Below are 22,048 nucleotides of genomic sequence, written 5' to 3'. Positions count from 1 at the left end.
GTATGAAGTTGGCCGGTTAAGGCTTACAATGATCACTTCTGGTGATCTGCCCTATTAGGAGCACAGAGGATTGCTAGATCCACCTTGTTAGAGGATTTACAAACATACTTTATAAGTATGCACTCTATTAGGAGATTTGAATAAAGACGGTTAAGTCTACCCTGTTAAAGGATTTAAAAAAATGATTCACCTGTTAGGATGAAACAACAGATCAACTTACAATTTGACTGAGTTCTTTTGTAGATCACCTTCTGTGATTGATGAAATCATTTCTGCTCCTGGTAGACCTTGCTGAATATTCTTTTCTGCTGATGAATTCGCACTATCATTATTCCAGATATCTTGTATGTCTTCTTGAATATCTATGTCACTTGAATGTCTATAATACATTACATATATATACCATTCCAATAATTATTTATGCAAGGTTGGCCAAACACAAGTAAACAAAATATAACTGAGTTGGCCAAATGGTAAAATAAACTCAGGTTCTTCAAACAAACTTGATGACCTTCTGATACGCGGCATCCACTACATTACTCGGCATCGTCATGCACTCGGTAGAGGTAGGGGCTCAGTTCATACTAGTCATAAATCATTGCCTGGAACTCGGTAACCATTGGTGACTTGGTAGATATAGTGTCACTCGGTAGAAACTAACTTCTTCGATAACCTCCTGAGCTTGGTTATCACTGAGTGCTTCCTCACTCGGTCAACACTAAGTGCTTCCTCACTCGGTTAACACTAACTGCAACTTTACTCGGTTGACACTAAGTGCAACTTTACTCGGTTGACACTAAGTGCAACTTTACTCGGCTAACACTAAGTGCTACTTCACTCGGTTAAAAATATGTCTTTGATGCTTGGTTAGAATTGTGCCTTCAGTGGTCGGTTTGAACTGTGTCTCCAATGCTCGGTTTGGATTGTGTTGCCATCATTCGGTCTGCACTGTATTACTCGGTTTGAACTGTATTACTCGGTTAGAACTATATGATGAGTGTTGTCACTAATGGCAAATAACTTTATGCCAACAAATCCTTGTTTTGCTACATTTTTTTATGTGTTAAGTATCATAATATGTGTACTTTCTTGTTCATTTGAGTATATTAGCTTTGTGCAAGGATAGGTACACATTCTCATGGTGATATTACTTATACTAGTACTACTGATAATTACCAGCCTTTCCTAAAGTAGCTTGTGTTACTTCTACTAGATTGTTGGAGGCATCATTGTTGATGAACAAGAAAAATATGATTCCCTTAAAATTTCCTAAGCTTCCAAGTACTTTAAAATTGTAATTAATTAGAGTGTGATTGTAGTTTACTTATTCATAACTCATTTTCAACTAATGATGTCATGATGATTTTGCAGAAAATGATCTTTTTTACGAAACATTTTATGATTTAACATTGAAGATATTTGGGCCCATATTACGTAAAAGGGTATGTAGCTTGATATAATTGGTTGCTACAAGTTTTTGGTCATTCATTTGTTGTAATATATTCAATGTACATAGCTTGAACTAATTTTTTTATCTAACAATTTTTTTTTGGTTAAAATTTGGACTGAAAAAGGCCCTAAATTAAAAGATCATCTCATAAAAACTATGGAGTTCTTTGGTCAAAATATTTTGAACAGAGCCCAACTTCTAAAAAAAGCTTGCAAACATCTAAAGAATGTGAAAGAACAGTGCAAAAGGGCTCTAAAGATCAACCCAAAGCATGAGTGTCCTCTTGTGGTGCCATAGCTGGAGTGGAATGAAATCATTGAAGATGCAAAAGAGAAGAAACTAAGGGATAAAGGAATTAACCCACCACCCAAAAAAATAGGTATTTTTTAGTATTAATATAATTATGCACAAATTAGTGATCTCTAGTGATCTTAGGTCCTAACTTGTTCATTAAGGCATATAACTCATAGGCTCTAATCTAGGTTAATAGGCCTAAAGAACACACTCAACCTATAACCCCTCAAAAAATTCAATAACTAAAAAAAATCCTTCAATACACCATTAGTATGTCATAACCTTCCAAACTACTAATTTTCGGGCTCCTAGTCATTGAGGAGATACCAAACCTACAAACCCTTGTTATAATGAGGGTTTGATTGTTGAATATGATAAATGTCTCATAAACTTCAGCCTCTCATCTATTCCATCCTTTCAATATAATATTCATCATCTCATGAATTTGTACCAACCTTCAAACACACATGCACACCATAACCAGGCCTCTATCACATTTTTTTTTCAAGAATGTCCATTCATTATTTTTGCTTGCAACAACAGTTAACATGATGAGTTGTGGTCAACTCTTCATAAGGAGAAATGGTTATGATTAAAATCCATAAGATAACTATCAATACAACCAAGAAGCAATTAACACCTTCCCTAATCCCCATACAGTAAGAATCATACAATCAATGTATTCTTCATTATGAATTTGCACAGTATTTACTATCTAACATTGAGCAATGAGGCCTTTTTCCATAACCCAAAGATGTTATGCACACTTATAATATCAAAAGTAGCTCTAGATATTCATTTCCACATATAAGAAAATTAATAATCACCATAACCTTGAGACAAAGGAGGAGATAATAAGACTACAATCAAAATACTAGTATAATAGAAATATTTCACAAAAAATGACTGATTTATTATATAAACTCTTACACCCTGCTCTTCATCTTTCTAACTCCACATCTCCTCTCCTCTCTTCTATATGAGATTAAATTTTTTGATACAATAACATGACCTTTCACCTCCTCGAAGAGCTCATCCAAGATGGATGACTTTCCACACAAAAAAATGATGATAGCAACTTTTTTTTTTACAATTTACATGTTTCATTCGTTTGATTTATATAATCTAAAATATTTGTACGAGTGTGATTGTGGATTTATATAATCTAAAATATTTGAAATTTTACATATACAAGCTATAAAGAACATTGAAGGTGACACAAGATAGGAAAGAGAAGGTTGGTCAACACCATCTTGGCTCTAGTGGATATATGAAAATTCACTTGCACCTTGTAAGTAGCAGTACATGAAATTTCATATAAATTTTTTTTATATAAAATTAAAAATAAGAAATACATTAATTATTGATGATATTATGCAAAAAATAAAAGGCATTGAATTTATTCTAGTGCCCACGGAAGAGGACAAACAAATTGGCTTCAAGCAAGGCTATAAAGTAGTGGTTGTCTGTCGCTACACAGATTCCAGTGACCAAACAGGTGTAGAAGATTCTAGTGCAATGACACGAGTAAATAGGCCAAATGAATAATAATAGTAATTGAGAACTTCATGACAAAGAATATATTTGATGTTAATTTTGAACAATGATAACAAAGCACGCATGACATTTCATTGTAGCCTACTACTCCTGGCATAGATCTTACTCATGATGACAAAGGCACAAATCCTACACATGACAAAGACCTCAATGTGCATCACAATGATACAAGTGTAAGTACACAAAAATGGTCACCTTGACTATGTGCCTTGGTTTCATAATTTATCTCAAGCTTGAATCAATATTTGCATCATCATTTCCTTTGATCAAGTTAAATTATTTGAATTATTTAATTAATCAGTATTATTTTACATCAATTTCCTTGATTAAATTGGAATTCATTTATTTAATTATTTTAAGTAAATGGTTTGATCATCTTGATTTTTGTGTTATTTAATTAAAGGATTTTGCTCCCTTTTAATTAAATAAAACCCCTCCTCACTTAATTTTATATGCAACAATTTTTATTTTAAAAGAAATAATTACATAATTGTCACACACTTATTTTATAAGGAAAAATATTATTTTACATTTAAATTAAATATAATCACCCCTCATCTTATGATTATTATGGAGTGTTATATTCCACATCTCTTAATTAAACGCTAATTGCACATTTTCTTATGTGGGTCATACCCTTTCATTTAATTTTCATTTTCCCTCCAATTTGGGAATGCCTCTTTGGATTGATATATTAAGGAGACCTCCTCCTTCATTTTGACAAGATGATGATTTATTTTTCTACGACTAACATGATTTCTTATGCTACGTTTATTATAGATATTTTGAATCTTTCTTTCAATAGATGTACTTGCGAAGACCAAGACCAATGTTCATATGAGAGCTACCACTTCAAACCATTAAAGGTCTTTGCACATTGGTGATAGGAAGCTATGAGCCAATTCTTGAGATCTTGCATTTTCATGGTGTTATTTTGAAGGATTTCAAGTGTAAGGATTCATAGAAGTGTGTTTGCTATTTTTCCACATTTGTTACACACATTTTTGACACCCACCATGGGGCAACCAACCTTTACATGTTGGTTTTGGATATTTTTGGAGCTAACCCCTTGTACAGATGTGTTTGGAGAAGAAAACCTTAGATTTTCAAAGATTTGATCATATCTCCCAAATAGCTTGGTGTTTTGGTCTAAATTTTCTTTTGTGGGTTGGTGACATATCAAATAAGCTTTAGTTAAAATTTTAGATTTTTTTGAGATAATTCGTAGTTTTAATTATTTTTTCTCTATTTTTCATGAAAAATCATTTTTGGACTCAAATTAATGAATTTTTTGAAAAATTCTACATTTTTGGAAAGGTTTCTGAATTCTAAATAGGTATTTTTTTTGTGTTTTGAGTTTAGAGATCATATCAACACTTGATTTACAAAAATTAGTATGTTTTGACAAAATGGGTCCCTAGGACACAAATGAAAATATTTTTATGAAATTTTGACATTTTTTGAAAGCTCACTATTTTTTAAAAGGGGTCTCTTTTCTTTATTTATGGTTTTGGATCTGAATTCATGTCATATAGGTCCAATCTTGTTGCCTAGGTCAAAAATTAGAATTAAAAAAAAAAGGCATATAATGATTAACTTGCACTTATTTTTCACATAGTTCAATTCATGATATGAGTTGTCATTTGGATTATCTTCTGATTATTATTGCTCTTAACAATTTATTTTCAAATCTAACCCTAGGGTTTGCATAAGTTGAACATACATTGCATATCTTGTTTGTTTGTTTGCTTGTTTGCTTGTCTTACTTGTTGGAGAGTTTGTGGCTTGCTTATGCGAAAGCTCAACAAAAACAAAAATAAGGTAAAATATACTAAGCACATTTCATGCATTACTAGGTATTTTGCTTAAATCTCTATAACATTTGGTTTCCTTTCATTAAAACAAATTTCTCTTGTGTCTTACTTGTGTGATTTCTTTCTTTCATAGATCACATTTTAATTTATGCTCTAAAGGAAAGAAAGAACATAGATATTTTTTGTGGAATCCCTGATTATTTTTTAGTGCTTGATTATTATTTATAAATCTAAAATTGATCTTAATTAAAAAGAACAATCAAAATTGAGTTCCCCAAATCCAACTTTCTAGTTTAATATCTAGCTACCACCTTGGCTATTGTGAACCTATATCCTAGTCAGCATTCATCATTTAGAGAGTTCAATACATTAATAATACTATAGGGTAACCTTTTTCTTATCATTTTTGAGTTGATTTGACCATTGTGGACCTAGTCTTGAGTGTTTAAATTTGTTGTCACTTCGGAACTTTGGAACTTTGCATCATAGTTATCTTTCAGTTAGTAAATCTTGTCTTATCTTGTTGCCAACATCAAAACTTGCTAAGTCAGACATTTCCCTAGTGGAGAAGGTTTTCTTTGGGATTCTTTCATCTCATCCTTGGATTGTGGGTATTCACTTGTCTAAACATATCAATTTGCCTCATATTATTACATAAAACCTCAATTTACTACACCTAGTTTAATGTTGATTATGATTTATTAGAGAAAGACCCAAAATTTCACAAATACATGGATCAATATATTTAGATTAATGAGGATAAATACTTCATGGAATTAATCAACAAATGTGTTCAAGTACCTTATAATTTTAATGTGGATAAGAATATCAAGAGACATAATCCTTCATTTCAAGAACAAATTGAGAAAAATATGAAGATGTTAATGGATAAACTTACACCTAAGAATTCATTTTCTCTATAGAGTGTGTATCCTCTACCTTTTGAGAGTATTCTAGAGGTTGAACTCCCTAAGAAAACAAAATTTTATGATAAGCATGATGGGAATGGAGACCGTAGTGATCATGTGAGACAATTTGATGTTTTAAGCTTGGAATTTGCACATAAAGATGCTTATCTTGTGAGATTGTTCCCCAAGAGTCTAAAGGGCCAAGCTATGGAATGGTTCACTAAGATTACTCCCCCACTTAAGAATTTTGAGGAAATTATTCAAAAATTTATTCAACACTTCTCTTACAATGTTCAAAAACTAGTTTTTGTGTTGGATTTATACAAGCTCAAACAAGATCAAGGAGAACCTTTTGTTACCTTTATGAAAAGATGGAGAAATTTAGGTTCTTGTTACTCTAGAAAAATTCCATAAAAAAGAGAAAATTGATACACTTGTGAATAATTTGGTTCCTGAATTGACAAATGAAATTGGCAAATGGGTGTTTGAGACTTTTCATAATATGGTAGAAACAACTTTTTGTATTGAGAATGTTTTGAAGAACCAAAGAATTGTTATAATGCTATCAGGATTTAACTGTGTGATTTTTGAGTCAAACTCATTGACCCATGTTTCATGAGTAGTGATTCAACATGAATCTATATCTCATGAGAATAAACGGAACACTTAGCACTCATTGGATCTAGGTGATGCTCACAGGGGTGAAGCACTGGGACTTCCCGGGAGGTCACCCATCCCAGTACTACTCCAACCTGAGTGCGCTTTACTACGAAGTTTCCTCCATGGTTAAACTCAAAGCTTGCAACCCCATTTTCAAGCTTTGGGTTTGACCTTTCAAGCTTTTGGTTTAACCATGGAGGAAACTTCGTAGTAAAGTGCACTCAGGCTGGAGTAGTACTGGGATGGGTGACCTCCCGGGAAGTCCCAATGCTTCACCCCTCTGAGCATCACCTATATCCAATGAGTGCTAAGTGTTCCATTTATTCTCATGAGAGATAGATTCATGTTGAATCACTACTCATGAAACATGGGTCAATGAGTTTGACTCAAAAATCAGACAGTTAAATCATGATAGCATTATCACAATTTGACTTGCTATCGAAATTATCTCCTACTTATGAACCAAAGAATTATCAAGCATAATAGAAACAAGAGTAACCACAATAATGGAAATAAGAATAGGAGTACTTCTCATAAAGGGAATCAACATGTGGTTTGTGATGGTGTAGTCGATGCACCTAAGTCTAATGATCAAGCAATTTTCAGATTATCAGATGGTGTCTATGCTATGAAACTCGAAGAACCTTATCAAAAAAATAATAGAGGCAATTCTAGCTCCAATAATATAAATCTTCAAGAAAGAAGAACTTTTACAAAGATTAGTAGAAATTATGAGGATGTTTTGAAAGAGTTGGTTGATAGCAAGATATTAAATTTTATTCCTTATTAATTTATATAATCCACACATTAACATCTATGATGAGGGGTAGTTGTCTACATCTGAGGGAGATCAGCTCACTAATCCTATCAATGTGCTTCATTTGAAAATGTTCTATCCCTAATGTCTATTCTTGTTGGGAGCATCTATACATATTTATGGGTCCTAAAAAAAATTTAAAAAGTGATATATTCCAAAAATACAAAGAAATTATAAAAGAAAAAAGAAAGAAAGCAGTATTTTTCAATATCAGCAATGATGTTCCTTAAATATCTTAAAAACCAAAACAATATTTCTCAACACTATCACAGGAGTCTTGTCTTGTGATCTTGACCTACTTGTGAGATATTGACCTTTTCCTTGGAACTTGGTGTTGATTATCACACTTTAGTTTATAATTAATGTTGAGCTATGCTTTGAGCTCTCTTTGTATGCTAACTGTTCATTTCCATATATAGATATTTATTGCACTATATCTGCATATTTTTTTTATTCCCTCCCTAGTCATTTTTGCACTAGGGGCATGTGGTTTTTTTAATTATAAGTGATTTGATTAGTATTTATTTTCAACAATTATCTCTATGGTTCTCTTTGGATTCATATTGATAGAACTATGGACCATGAGACATGTTTTTGGTTTATTTCTTACTTATGTGGTTTCAATCTCAAGACTAGCAGTGTTTTTCAACACTACTGGATCCCATTCAATCATAATAGTTTCCATGGTGACTAGTGATTATTATTGGAGGCTTTTGATAACATTCATGTCTTCATATTACTTGGGTGATTAGTGATGATTGTGTGATCTTTCTGATAGAGTTACATTCATATCTTAATGGTTCCAACCAGTGAAGGGTGTGTAGCTCAACTCGATGATTAAAACTAGGATCATAATCTTTGCTGAAATGATTAAGTACATAGAATGGATAGAAGCCTGATATGGGACATGAATGTGCATCTTATCCCCTTGTCTTTTGGAGGTTTTGATTTTATTTTTTACCTTTTGGAGGTCTCCTTCATCTTTTCTTTACTATTAGCTATGATCACGATTGTTCTTAATTTAGTACACATCACTTGTTTGTGATCTCAATCAAAATTTCCTATCTTGCATAGTTGATGGTTTTTTAGGCATTTTTTCCTCTTCTTCTTTCCATCTTCTTGTCTTTCATTCACCCTCCTTCTTTCTTCTGATTTGGGGCATGCTTTTCATGCTTGGTGATTTAACATTGGTTTCTTGATCTATATCTTGCTTATCTTTCATCATGAAACTTTTCTGATTTGATCATATCTATCTTGTACTTGGTTATCCTCTTTGTCATTTTGAATTTGATCCCAAGGGGGTAGGAACAATCTATTGAGCTTTATTGTTTGCAAACTTGATTCAAAATCTACCCATGTTTTTCTACCTACCTTGAGGCAGATGATTATTGTACCTAGGGAAAGTTAATGTTTGATTTGTCATTTTCTGGGTGTTGATATATATATATATATATATATATATATATATTCATGAATTTTATATTTGCTGAAAACTCTTTGGGAAGACCTAAAATTATAAGACTCGTAGGGGCATATTGTGTTCCAGGCACTGTAAGACCTCCGATGGCATGTTGAGGGAACAAGAGTTGGATGCTTAATCTTTATATATTTGACATAAATCAATTTTTATACACATTTTATCTTATGATTCTTTGACTTAATGTGCTTTTCATGTATGTGGACACACATTAGTCAAAGAGGGGCAAATATAAGAACACAAAAATGGTCACCTTGACTATATGCCCCAGTTTCATAATTTTATCTCAAGCTTGAATCAATATTTGCATCATCATTTCCTTTGATCAAGTTAATTTATTTGAATTATTTAATTAATCAATATTGCATGGAATGCAACATACATGATAAAATCTAGAGAATGATTAAATTCTTCCTTTATCCAAGTTGTGACTCATAGGTACTAGTGGGCCTAAATCACAACATGATCCTGAGTTAAGATCTACCAGTTTATAGGATAAACTTCGTAGAATGATTAAATTCTTCCTTTATCCAAGTTCTGACTCATAGGCATAGTAATGTCTATATCACAATGTTATCTTGAACTCATCTAGATCTAACAATAGTTCTCTACTATTTGGCACATTATCTAAGAAATCATCATTTCTCATAATGTCTTTTATACCAGTGTTCGTTATCTCAGAGATCGTCACCTCTTAAGTAATGAATACAAATGGTGTAGCCCATAACAATCAATAGCCTGACAATAATAATTTTAATTCAAAATTATTATTAATTAAATAATACAAATTTATTACAATTTAACCATACCGAGTCTTTTCTTGAAGTGATCTATCTTCACTCGAGAGAGATTTGGTAAGAATATCTGATGTCTGATCTGCAGTGCAAATATATTCTAATTTTACAGTATTCCTTTCTACCATATCTCTTACATAATGGTAGGGAATTTCAATATGGTTGAACCTATCCTGAAAAATTGGATTCACAGAAAGCTTGATGGAACTCTTTTTATCATAATGAATAATAGTAGGATTCATGGGTTGACCAAATAATCCCACAAGTAACTTTCTAAGCCAAACTGTTTCTCGAGAGGTCATTGTTGTGGCAATGCATTTAGCTTCTATAAAACTTTGTGCTACTAATCTCTGCTTTCTACATATCCAAGATATCATTGTTGAGCCTAAATTGAAACAAAATCTTGAAGTGTTTTTCTATCAGAAACACTTCCAGCCCAATCTGAGTTTGTGTACCCATGTAAGTCCAAGTCAACTTTCTCATACTTGAGTCCAAGATTAAGAGTGCCTTGTCTTGTATCTCATGATGTGTTTAATTGCAACTAAGTGAATCTCATTTGGCTCACACAAAAACTAATTGAAGGCATTAACAATGTAGAAAATATTAGGTCTTGTATTTACCAAGTGCATAAGAGACCCAATCATCTATCTATAAATAGTAGAATCTATGGAGGGTGATTCTGTAGCTACTTCCTTAATTTTGTGTAGATTAGTCTCCATTGGAGAAGACATAGTCTGTAGTTCCACATTCTAAATCTCTTCAAGATGTTTAATGTATACTTACCTTGGTTAAGTTTGATGTTGTAAGAATTTTTCCATACTTCCAATCCTAGAAAGTAATGAAGGAGTCCTAAATATTTTATCTCAAATTCTCTAATTAGATCTTTCTTGCATTGATCTATGATATGATCATAACCTATTATTAGTAGATCTTCAACATACAGTATCAAAAATTACCATATCACCTTTATCCCTTTTATAATGTAGATTTGGATCAACTTCATTCTTGGAGAATCCTATGCTAGTGAGATACTTCTCACTTCTTTTATACCATTCCCTTGGAGCTTGTTTAAGCCCATAGAGAGCTTTCTTGAGCCTGCAAACAAAAAGTTTAGGGTTATGAGTTTCAAATCCTTTAGGTTGCTTCAAATATACCTCTTCTATGAACTTTGCATTCAGAAATGTTGTTTTTACATTCATCTGATGTACTTTCCATCCCTATAATGTTCCAATAGCTAGGACTGCTCTTACAGAGGTGTATCTGGAAATAGGAGAAAAAGTTTCTTCATAATCAATTCCCTCTTTCTGAGAGAATCCCCTGGCTACGAATTTGGCTTTATATTTTTCAATGTTACTATTAGCAACATGCTTGATTTTAAATATCCAGTTAGAAGAAACAACAGTTTTTCCTTCAGGTCTTGGAACAATTTCCCAAATATCATTCTTAATAATGGATTGGTATTCTACTGTTATAGCATCCTTCCAAGTTGTATGTTTAATAGCATCTAAAACATTGGTTGGTTTTGATTTAGATAAATCACTCATGTTTGATACATAACTAGAAAATATTTTGGGTCTTTTGCTTTCTCTGAAGGTTCTAGATGGTGCAACGAAGTCTTGTGCTTCCTCTATTGTCTTAATGGCCCAAAGTGGTCTTTTCTTCAAATTTTGAGTTTCCTCAAGATTAAGATTTTGAATTTCATCTTCAATTTCTTCAATGTTCTCCCTCTGAAACTCAGATTTGGTATTTTCTTCAAAACTAGGTAAGGGAGAGGGTTCTCCAGAACTTAGGGCTCTTTTGAATACTAAATCTTCTTCAAATATTACATCCCTACTAAGTTCAATGTTTTTCTGACTAGGTATGAACATCCTATATGCTTTAGATGTTTCACTATACCCAACAAAAATACCTTTCCTCTTGGAGAGTTCTAACTTAGTTCTCTTTTCTTTTGGAACATGTATATATACTGGGCACCCAAAAATCCTGAGATGACTTGTATTAGGTTTAACTTTAGTAAAGACTTCTTTAGGAAATTTATCTTTAAGGTAGGAGTGAGGACTCTTGTTTTGAATATAGACAGAACTATAAGAGGTTTTTGCCCAAAGATAATATTCTAAATTTTGATCAAATATCATAGCTCTTTCTACTTCTATAATTGTTCTATTCTTCCTTTCTGCTGCCCTGTTTTGTTGTGGGTTATAAGGAATGGTATACTCCCTCTTAATTTTTGTTTTTTTACATAACTCTTTAAACAAATCTGAAGTATATTCCCCTCCATTATCAGTCCTAAGAGTTTTAATTTTGAGTCTTTATAAATTTTCAGTTAAGGTTTTGAATTCTTTAAATCGCTTAAGGATTTCTTTTGATTCTTTACACTTTTAAGAAGTAAATCAAATTTTTCCTAGAGAAGTCGTCTATAAAAAGTATAAAGTACTAGAATCCTCCAAGAGAAGGAACAAAAATAGGTCCACATAAATCTAAGTGGATTAATTCCAAAATATTGTTAGTTTCTGTAGTGCTATCATGAAATGGACTTTTGGAGTTCTTATCCAGAGAGCATCCTTTGCATATGCTTGAGTGATCTTTATTCAACTTAGGTAAACCAGTTACCATCTTCTCCATAGTTGATAAGGTTTTGAAATTTAGATGTCCTAACCTTTTGTGTCATATTTTATTTATATCACTAGCTTCATGAATTAAGGCTTGAATAGGTTGACAAGGTTTTGTATTTAATTCATACAAGTATCCCTTTCTTTGACCAATCAACTTTGATTTTATAAATGAAGAGTTCTTAGGCCAGGTCATTACTTTACCATCCATGAATGCAAGATTATGTCCATCATCTTCAAGTGTTGTAACCAAGATTAGATTCCTTTTTATTCATGGTACATAGAGTACTCCTTCGAGATGTAGAGAACTACTCGACTTCAGTTTCAAGGAGCAATTCCCAATTCCTTTGATTGAATAATCAGAATTATCACTGATGGTAACTTCGCCATCAACTTCTTCAAATATAGAGTCCAGTTCTTTTTTGAATCATGTAATGTGTCAAGATGATCCATTATCAATTACCCATGCTTTTCTTGATACTTCATTTGATAATGCATAATACAATACACGATTCTCAGGGTCATAGTTATCTTCTTTCCTAGTAATGTTTGTACAATTTGCTTGCTGCTTTGTATTCTCAGGGCAATTAGATCTATAGTGTCCAAATTTTTCATATTTGAAGCATTTTATTTTGGATAGACCTTTCTTAGGTTTGTCATTTCTTTGATTACCCTTCTTCTTCTTGAAGTTCTTCTTCTTACCTTTATAGGAATTTGTATTAAGAACATGAAATTCTTCATCTTCAATTTTCAATCTTCCTCCTTTTTTAAGTTTCCTAGATTCTTCTTGTAGACAATCTCTTTTAAGTCTATTAAATTCTAGAAGATTGTCTCTAGCACTTACTCCTTGTGAGAATGTTTCCCATGAATCTGGTAACCCATCTATAGCCATAGTGTTAGTTTCATGTCTTCAATTATGGTCCCTATACTTGCAAGTTCATCTCTTAGACTGGCCACCATTAGGAAGTAATAGTTCATAGATTCTCCCTTCTTTATCTATATATGATTTAGTTTCCTTTTTAGTGCAAGAGTTCTAGTCGCATTGTTAACCTCATATGCATTTAATAATGCATTCATCATATGAAATGTTGTTTGGTGTTTCATTAGCATAGGTACTATTTCATTTTTCAATCCATCAAATATGATCTGCATTGCTTTCATGTTTCCTTTACTCCAGATAGTTTTATTAGGTTCAACAGCTAGTTGCTTGGATGATGAATCAACAAATTGTTTCACATCATTGTCTTCAGGAATCATCATAATTCTGAATTTTCAAGCAACAAAGTGTTATTTCCCATCAAACCTGTCCTTGAGTCTGATTGTGCTTGCCATAGGAGATAGAAGGATGTTGCTAGATATATAAAGTCTGGTTGTCAATTTGCAGAGCTTAGGTTCAACTACCAGAGCTCTGATACCATGTAAACTTTCTATTAATTATGAGCAATCAAGTCTGATATGAAGCCCTTTTAATCTACTAAAAATGGTGTTTATCAATACCAAGTGATATATGTAGTATCCTATAACTGGTATATAATTTTGCAACTATATATTTGAATCTGTTGTACTTCATAAGAGGCAATGAATGCTAAAGGAGCAGACTTATCATTTTTTGTGTGTCCTTTTTCTACATTCACACCCTATTAAATATAGTAATCAAGGGGCATGTCCTTACAAAGGACTTGTTCCTTCCAAAGTTGGCCTTAATTGCTCTCTTAAAATTGATGAATTTACAAGGAGACATTTAGTTTAATACATAAACTAACCAAGGTGATTAGTTAGTCATAAACCATGTTGTCCAAGGGAGACACGGATACCTTTTAAGGAGAAGACAAATATATAAGGACTTAAGAAGGGATTTTATGCAAGAAAAGATTTGTATGATCTGTAATCATATTAGTATGATTTAAAGTTACAAAATTTATAGGTATAATGGTTAACCAATCCAACATAAACTTCTATTACATAGACAATAAGCCTATATGTGAATCATGAAGAGATCTTGTGATAACCCCTAAGAAATAGACTAATAAACAAGATATAAAATGATTAGAACTTATAAATCAACATTACTTCAAACAGACATTGATTAAATTAATAATAATTCAAAATTGTTGTTATTTCATATAATAATTAATTATTAGTCCCTTATCACTTATTTGATTTCTTTCAACATTAATAATAATAAATCAAACAAATATTATCATGACTACTCAATAAACTAAGTAGGCAAGAAAATTATTAAAAATATCATAATAAATATTATGTAACATTGGATGGGCATAGGTTGGAAAATAAAAGCGACGACAAGTCAAAAATTGTGTCCCTCTAAACTATAGACTCCACATATATATGAAGGCCAATTCCTCCTGATGAAAAGGGTAGAAAAAACATCGAATCAAAGTGAGTCAGAGAGTACACATCAGCAGTTAAAGAAAAGTCAATCAAGCTTACTGCGGACAAGATGGAAAATATAAAACAAACTATCATTTATTAATATTATATTTCTCCAATATCGATAGAGGCCAAGTCTTTGGCGCATCCAACAAGCATAGCAGGGAAAGGAACGTTTGAAAGGTCATCTCCAAGAAGGAACACAAATATAGGGTCACCATCCACAAAAGTGGAAGATTCGACATACACACAGTCAGAATCATTGGCTAGTCCAAGTTTGCAGAAAGGAAGACATCCAAAGAACACACACTCATATTGCTTTCTTGGGCAAACCCAATTGGGACATTTGCATCAATGGTACATTATAGTACCTACTAAGCACAAATTATATAGAACATCAAACAAATTATCATGTGTGGATTTATGAGGAAGTAGACCAGTAAGATAGCATACATCTGAACTCACGAATGAGATAGAGACCACCAGAACATCAAATATCTAGTTAAATAACACCCTTACATTCCTAGCAAACACAATACATTAGAAAAATTTAATTACAAGATATTTCTATCCCAGGATTAACATATTACTACCAAGTAGAGAACCAGATCATCAATCACAGGTAAAGAAAGGGAAGAGTAGTTCATAATAGAATTAACTAAGTTCAAAAGGAATTTACGTAGAGGATCAAAACTTCTCTAGAGGTCATTTCTACATCAACGAAAATAACCATTACATCAAATTCATGAACCGGAGAGCAAGGGCACTTCAGTAAGTGTTATAATTCCTATTGAGGAATTAAGGCAAAGATCAAGCATCTCTCAATATCAATATACTAAAAGACTAAGACATATATGCATATGAAAGGATGGATATACCTATTAAGGTTATCCATAAGGCCTAAACTAAGAAATCTTCTAGCAAGGATGGATACATCAGGATTTATAATCCATAAGGTCTTAAAGAGAGGAAGTATAGTGAGAAGATGATACTTAGTGGAGAGTTATTCTAAATAACTAGAGCTATAGGAATCCCTCCCTCGGGAGCTAAGCATTTGATCACAGCCTCTCCTTAAGAAGGAACACAATTGGGAATTGGGCTCTCACATTGTTCTTCTTTAATAATTAAATATTGTCCTTTTTTGTTCATATATTTACTAGAATACTAACATACTTACAAGTGCATAAGCCAAGAGATCGAGAAGTTTAGTCAAAAGGACGAGGGACATTATAGTGGTATCAGAGCATCGATCTTGCCATCATGGAGTAACATTTTATGTAAACTTAAGAAAGAAGAACTAAGAAGACCACCATGAATGAAATGGCCAATGAACTAAGGGCTTTCATGGAACAAACTAATCAAACCTTAAAGAGTCAGAATGAAAGATTAGATAAATCCAATCAGGCCCTTCTAAAAGCTTTACAAAATATGTGGAATTCCATCAATAACCTCAAGAATAACTCTTCCCATGGGAGAGACATAAATTCAAATATACTAGATATTAACGAATCATAATCTTCTCAAATTATGAATTCCAAGACCATCCTTCTTACCAAGGGAAGAAACACCAATGGAAGAGGAAGGAATAGAGCAACCCAACAACAACACAATAGATAATGCAAGCCTTGAACCTAAAATTAGGGAGCTCATAACATTTGCAGAATTTTGTTAGGGTCAAAAACATGAAGTCCCTAAAAGAATAAGAAGGCATATAACCAAAGATTTGAAACATAGTGAATAAAATGATACTACCCAATTTTGATTGATCAAGAAAAATGATAGCCCATGCATGTCTCTAAAAACTGAACTCCTATTTTATGCTTAGCCTGATGACTGAAGAAGATGCTCTTCAATTTTTCATACTCCACTTAGAAGGAACAACACATGAATGGTGGCACAATGGACTTCTCTCCCTAGGCCATCAACACATAACTTCTTACCAAGAATTCTCTCAAAAGCTTATAATATGATTTAATCAAATCAAGCCTAAATGGTACTTCAAAATTTTAGAGAGCTAACCCATTTAAAACCAACATGGAATAGTTGAGGAATTTGCAAATGAGTTTCAAAAATGTCCAGTCATGGTTCCTGACTTATCCCAAAGAAGGCTTACGTACTTATTTGTTGAGGGCCTAAAAGATTCGATTAACAACATAGTTAATCCTTTAGAACCTCAAACAGTGGAAGAAGCCATCCAAAAGGCCAAAAAGGTGGAATCAAATTTATCCAAGGAAAGCTTTAGAACTTACCCTCCTAAAAATCAAAACAAGCATGAAGGATCAAGAAAAGAAAATAAGGAAAAAGACATGTAGCTTTTCTAAAGAGCAATGGAACCCAGGGCATCAAAGTCAAGGGAAAGAAGCAATTGGAAAGAGGGATGAATTAACAAAGAAAGGGTTGTGCTTCATATGCAAAGAACCTTGGGCATGAGACCACCAATGTAAGAAGGGACAACTACGTAGAATGGAAGAAACAAGTATGGATGAAGCACCGAATGAAAGAATAAAGGTGGATGAGAAGGAATTTGGGACATTAGTAGTGATTGCCCAAGAGAGTGGAAAGAGACCTTTTCATGTCAAAGGAACATTAAAAGGTCAAAGGGTGATTTCCTTAATAGATTCATGAGCCTCCCACAACTTCATCAACAAGGACCTAGTAGCTAGAAGACGACTTAAAAACTAAAAATTTAGAGGCTTTATGGTGATAATGGGAAATGGTACCCTTGATCAATGCATGGAGATCATTCCACAATTAGAAATTATTCTAAGTAACCACACTATAAAAGAAGATTTTTTTGTTGTGAAACTACAGAATGATATCATCCTCAGAATGCCTTGGATTGACTCCTTAGGGCATTTTACTATAGATATCCCAATCTGGAAGCATGTTTTAAGCATGAGGGGAAAGATATAACATTAAAAGGATTACCTGACGGATCCCCCAACGTAGTATCTTGCAATATAATTGAACATATCTTTAGACATGACCAAGGAGAATGGATAGTTGAATGTATGGTTCTTGATAACTCACCTAGTGATGAACTTATGATACATGTCGATATACATCCTATCTTGATCAAACACAAAAGGATCTTTGAAGATATCCCTCCAAGCTTGCCACCCAGAAGAGACTTTGAGCATTCCATTGAATTAGAAGAAGGGGGCAAACTAGTTATAACAACCCCTTATGGACACCCCCACAAATACAAAGAAGAAATTGAAAAGACTATTAAAGAATTATTAGAAATGGGATGCATTCAACCAAGAACGGTCCATTTGCCTCTTCGGTAGTACTCATCAAGAAGGATGGAACTATGAGGATGTGCATTGATTATAGAGCTTTAAATAAGAAAATTTTCATGAATAGATATCTAATCCCAAGGATAGATGAGTTGATGGATGAATTACTTGGTGCTCGATACTTTTCAAAAATTGATCTAAGATCAGGATATCACCAAATCAAGATGAGGAAAGATGTTCCCAAAACAACATTCAGATGCCATTACAGACATTTTGGATTCCTAGTACTCCCATTCGGTCTTACAAATACTCCAGCTACATTCCAATCATGCATGAATCATATTTTTAGACAGCAATTAAGAAAGTTTCCCCTTATATTCTTTGATGACATACTCATTTATAGCAAGAATTGGGAAGAACATTTGCAACATATCAAAGAAGTCCTAAACAATTTAGAAACTGAGTCATTATATGCCAGAATTTCAAAATTTGAGTTCAAATTAAATGAGATTCTTTACTTGGGGCATAAGATCAATGCCGAAGAAGTGTAAATGAAGAAAAAATTAAAGCTATTAAAGAATGGCCAAAACCCAAGACCCTAACTCAACTTCAGGGGTTTGTTGGACTATGCAGTTATTATAGACGATTTGTGAAAGGGTTCTCTAAGATTACCACCCCCCTTACAGACTTAACTAAGAAAGGTGCTTTTGCATGGAACAAAAAGGCACAACAAGCATTTGATCAGCTATAAGAAACTATGAGTTCTTGTCCAGTATTGGCCATAATTGATTTTATGATACCTTTTGAGCTACAATGTGATGCATCAGGAGAAGATATTAGCGCAGTCCTCGTGCAAAAGAAACATTCCATAGCATTTTAGAGTCGTAAAATCTCAGAATCTAACCAGCATTACTCTATATATGATAAAGAAATGTTGGTTGTAATGCATACCTTAGCCAAATTTCAATAGTACCTAGTCTATGGGAAGTTCATTGTGAAGACAGTTCATAATAGCCTATGTTTCTTCCTGAGCTAGAAAGATCTTAATGATCAACAACAAAAATGGGTAAGCAAGATTCATGCATATGATTTTGACATAGAGTATGTTAAAAGGATGAATAATGAAGTTGCAAATGCTCTATCTAGACGTCCCCAGCTCAATATGGTTAGTAGTATTTTAAGAGATTGGAAAGAAGATATCCTTGCTAAGTATGCAAAAGACCCTGAAGCCAATGAAATATTAGAATGAAAAATTCCAAATGAAGATTTCAAAATACAAGATGAAATGATACTTTACAAAGGAAGAGTATTTCTGACTCTTGGGTCAAGGATGAGGAAAACCAACTAAAAGGAGTACCATAATAACCCCTTGTCCGATCATCAAGGATATTTCAAAACATATAAACAGATAAGAGAAAAAAACTTCATGGAAAGGTTTGAAGAAAGATGTCCAGAGGCATGTACAGGGATGTATGACATGTCAATAGAATAAGGCAGAACAAACACATCCTACGGGGCTCCTATAACCATTACTCATTCCTAATAAAAAATGGGAAAGCATTTCAATGGATTTCATAATTGGTCTACCAAAAGTTACAATGAAAGAACAATATTTATGTAGTAGTGGATAGACTAAAAAAGTATGCTCACTTTTTTCCCATTGCCACTAAACCATCAAAACATCAAGTAGCTAAATTATTTTTTTAGAGAAGTTTTCACACTCCATGGACTCCCACAGGAAAATATAATCAGCAATAGAGATAGCAAATTCATCAATCAATTTTGGTAACATTTATTCAAACTAGCAAGAATGAGTTTAACCCCCAACACGAGTTATCACCCGCAAATAGATGGACAAACCAAGATAGTAAACAAGTGGTTAGAAGGATATTTGAGGAACTATGTAACCAAGCAACAGAAAGCATGGATCAAATGGCTAGATTTAGGAAAAATTTTCTATAATGCAACCCATCACATGTCCATTGGAATGACCTCTTTCAAAGCTTTATATGGTTATGAGGCACCGACATTTGCAAGCTTAATCCCACAAGAGAGTTGAGTACCAAGCGCACAAGATTTTATTCAGCAAAATACGGATCTTTTATAAACTCTTTAGAACTTACAGTAGGCCCAAAATCAATAAAAGATCCATGCTGACAAAAAAGCATCGAAAGAACATTTTATGTTGGAGATCTAGTGTTCCTTAGATTACAACCATATAAACAAACTTCAATTAAAAGAAATAGAGTAGAAAACCTCAAACCACGATTATATGGACCATATAAATTATTGAAAAAAATTGGAGAAGTGGCATACAAACTACGACTTCCTGAAGGGAGTAAGTTCCACAATGTCTTTCATGTCTCCCAACTCAATAGGGCATTGGGAAAACAAATAAAACCTTGTGCACAATTAAACCCCCTAGATGATGAATGTCAACTGGTCTTAGAACCAAAAGTCATCTTAGATACCCGCAAAAGGAAACTGAGGAAAACAACCATCACAGAGTATTTAATCCAATGAAGGAATCTACCTAACGAGGATGCCACTTGGGAAAGGGAAGAAACCATCAAATTTCTTGAGGACAAGAAAAATCAAGCGGGGGACACAGTGATAACCCCCGAGAAATAGACTAATAAACAAGATATAAAATGATTAGAACTTATAAATCAACATTACTTCAAATTGAAATTGATTTTTGAAATAATAATAATTCAAAATTGTTGTTATTTCAAATAATAATTAATTATTATTCTCACATCACTTATTTGATTTATTTCAAAATTAACAATAATAGTAAATCAAACAAATATTATCACGACTACTCAATAAACTGAGTAGGCAAGAAAATCATTAAAAATTATAATAATTATTCTGTAACATTGGATGGTCATAGGTTGGGAAATAAAAGCCATAACCAGTCAAAAATCATGTCCCTCTAAACTATGGACTCTTATAGGTTGGAAAAAGCATCGAATCAGAGTGAGTTGGAGAGTACAAATCAGCAGTTGAAGAAAAGTCAATCAGGCTTACCAAGGACAAGACGGACAATATAAAACAAACTATCATTTATTAATATTGCATTTCTGCAATATCGATAGAGGTCAAGTCTCTGGGCACCGGCTACGGTGCAACATATTTGCACCGAGCCGGGCAGGTATAAACAATTGTTGCGCGCACTTGATGTCCCATGCTGACAATACTGTCAGATGCTGTTAGCGAAATATCTGACTGTACTGGCGATACACACAATTTTAGTAAAGGCGAGAATTCGGCGACAATCCACCGGCTTCGATTTCTTCTTTTTGGGAGAATTTTATTTTCCATAGTTGAATTTATGGAGAACGGATTTCCACTTTTTTGAAACTGGAAATTGGAGGAGTTTGGTTCGAACTTGACCATATTTTATTTTATAATATAAATATCTGTCAAAGGCTATATACTATTGTTCTAAAACTTAATTAATTTTCATCAATTACAAACTCTTGTTTTTTATTAACTTAAATATTTTATAATATGATTTTTTTTTAATCAAGGTCATCCACAAACGAGTTTTGGGTACTCGATAGAGGCCCACGCCCACGCGTGATATGATTATTTTAAAATAAATATATTTTAATTTATTTAATAAACACTTGCATCCCATAAATTATATAAATGATTGAAAAAGTAAATATTAAAGTAACAAAATTTGTAAAAAATGAATTCCACATCAATTTATTGATTCAATTAAAAAATATCAAATTTTATAAAATTAGATTTTGAATTAGTACACAAGCTAAATCACCCATTATATAAATTATTTTTAGTCATTTGTATCACTAGTTACATTATTTTAAGAACTTTATATCTTTTACACAATTGCATACTTTATAAAAAATTTGATTTTTGCAACAAGTTTTTAACTTAATTTAGATTTACTATTCAATGAAATAGAATTAACTACTCTATTTTTTAAAAATAAAAGTTCTAATACTTTAAATTTTTACATTTTTGAACCTAATTGAACTATAATATCAGAATTACATTAGAGATATT

This window comes from Cupressus sempervirens, chromosome 4 (genome assembly GCF_028749045.1).
Source record: "Cupressus sempervirens isolate cs-2001-9-10 chromosome 4, ASM2874904v1, whole genome shotgun sequence".
Lineage (NCBI taxonomy): Eukaryota > Viridiplantae > Streptophyta > Pinopsida > Cupressales > Cupressaceae > Cupressus > Cupressus sempervirens.
Note: the sequence above shows the minus strand (reverse complement) of the source record.